At 31.2% G+C, this 2,536-nt stretch overlaps 1 protein-coding gene across 1 annotated transcript in view; it reads right to left on the reverse strand.

Moving 5' to 3' along the window:
- Positions 1 to 2,158, reverse strand: part of LOC117181412 (trafficking kinesin-binding protein milt) — a 117,162-nt gene extending 115,004 nt beyond the window's left edge. Inside the window, exon 1 of the mRNA XM_033374037.1 lies at positions 1,961 to 2,158. The gene's annotated coding sequence lies outside the window, so the exon portion shown is untranslated. The remainder of the gene's footprint in view (positions 1 to 1,960) is intronic.
- Positions 2,159 to 2,536: the final 378 nt, after the last annotated feature.

The raw sequence follows: 2,536 nt of genomic DNA on the forward strand, positions 1-2,536 counted from the left end.
TTCAACCGATTCATCAAAATTTTTTTGGATGCACTTATTAGATAAAACTCTAAAGTTATTTTTCACGAATTTCGGGTTCATTCAATACTTTTAGAGTTATTTCAGTTTTTATACTAAAAACTCGAAATTTCTAGCAGCTCAATCGACCTGTTGCCTAAACAATGCAGCCGATTCGTCCTAAAATTTTAGGATAGATTGAATAAATAAAGCTCCAGTGCTATTTTTGAAGAGAAGTTTGTTTTATTAATCATTTCCAAAGTTATTTCACTTTTTATGCCCAAAATTCGATTTTTTCACACCTCAATCGACCTGTTGCCTAAACAATGTAGCCGATTCGTCCTAAAATTTTAGGATAGATTGAATAAATAAAGCTCCAGTGCTATTTTTGAAGAGAAGTTTGTTTTATTAATCATTTCCAAAGTTATTTCACTTTTTATGCCCAAAATTCGATTTTTTCACACTTAAATCGACCTGTTGCCTAAACAATGTAGCCGATTTGTCCTAAAATTTTAGGGTTGATTGACGAGATAAAGCTCCAGAGCTATTTGTAAGGGAAGTTCGATTTTAAAATTATTTCTAGAGTTATTTCACTTTTTATGCCAAAAATTCGATTGTTTAGCAGTGCTATCGTACTGTTGCTTAAAAAATGTAGCCGATTCGTCCTAAAATTATAGGATAGATTGACTGGATAAAGCTCCAGTGCTATTTTTCAAGGGAATTTTGATTGATTAATTATTTCTAGAGTTATTTCATTTTTTATGCTCAAAATTCGATTTTTTAGCAGTTCTATCGTACTGTAGCCTAAAATATTCAACCGATTGATACAAAATTTTTTTGGATGCACTTATTAGATAAAACTCTAAAGTTCTTTTTTACGAATTTCGGGTTAATTAAATATTTCTAGACTTATTTCAGTTTTTATCCTCAAAACTTGAGGTTTTTAGCAGCTCAATCGACCTGTTGCCTAAACAATGCAATGTTAAATTGATTAGAAAAAAGTTTCAATCCCTTTTTTCAGCAAATTTTTATTCATTTTTATTTTTTAAATTATTATAATTTTTATGCACAAAATTCGATTTTTTAGCAGTTCTACCGACCTGTGGCCTGACATATTCAGCCGATTATTCACCAGGTAAAGCTCCACTCCTATTTTCCAGAACATTTTGATTAATTATAAATTTGTTCGAGCTATCTGATTTTTTATACCCAAAATTGGATTTTTGAGTAGTTCAATCGACCTGTAGCTGGTCGGCAAAAAATGTAACCGATTCGTCTTAAAATTTTAGTATAGATTGACTAGATAAAGCTCCAAAGCTATTTTTAAGGAAAGTTTGACTTATTAATAATCTCTAGAGTTATTACACTTTTTATGCCCAAAATTCGATTTTTTAGCAGTACTATCGTACTGTAATCTAAAATATTCAACCGATTCATCAACATTTTTTTGGATGCACTTACTAAATAAAGCTCTAGAACGATTTTTCGCGAAGTTCGGATTCATTCAATATTTCTAGAGTTATTTCAGTTTTTATGCTCAAAATTCGAAGACTTTAGCAGTTTAATCGACCTGATGCCTACAAAATTTAGCCGATTCGTCCTAAAATTTTACGATAGATTGGCTGGATAAAGCTTCATTGCTATTGTTTAAGGGAATTTTTATTTATTAATTATTTCTAGAGTTATTTCACTTTTTATGTCCAAAATTCGACTTTCTAGCAATTAATGAACCTGCAGCTATCAGAATTTAACCGATTGTTCTAAATTTTGTTTGTTAAATTGACTAGACAAAGTTCCAGTTTTTTTTTTCAGAAAATAACGATTCCATTATTATTTCTAGAGTTATTTTACATTTTTATGTAAAAAATTCAATTTTCTGGCAGCTCAATCGCCCTATTCATATTGCCCACAAATGGTCTACCGTTTTTTTTTTTTTTTTTTTTTTTTTTTTTTAAATTCCTACCTGTAATGGTCTCTGCGTCTCGGGTGGTAGCGGAGGTGGAGATGGAGGTGAAAGGTCTTCTCTGTTTCAATAATTGTAAAGCAGCCCTAGCCGTGGGTGAAACCTTCAGGGAGGTGTCAAACGAAGATTCGGGCCGCTTTGGACCCACATCCTCCACGGCGGCCAGCTTGGACACAGCTTTGGCGACGAAGGAGATCGCCTCACCTTCCTATTAATATAAATTGTTATTATAACTAATTATTCTTCAATACTTAGTATAACGTCTAACATTTCAGAAAAAATTCTCAATCAATTTTAGTCCTGTGCCCTTTAGGAATTTATTTCAGTCATTTAAATTTAAAAATCACGGCCTTCTAACAAATATAAATTGAACAAGTTTATTGTAAAGTCTGTCAAAAGACAATAATACAGGCATTTGTTTTATTAAAATTTTTTGAGACATTTTCACTTTAAAGTATTGCAAAGCGTCATTATTTCGAGACCACTAAAAAAATAACAAAAATCCTCTTTTGCAATAATTCGTAGAAAAAGTTCCATAAATTCGAATTGGTACTCACTGTTTCAATTTTGTTTCAA

This window comes from Belonocnema kinseyi, chromosome 10, assembly GCF_010883055.1.
Source record: "Belonocnema kinseyi isolate 2016_QV_RU_SX_M_011 chromosome 10, B_treatae_v1, whole genome shotgun sequence".
Lineage (NCBI taxonomy): Eukaryota > Metazoa > Arthropoda > Insecta > Hymenoptera > Cynipidae > Belonocnema > Belonocnema kinseyi.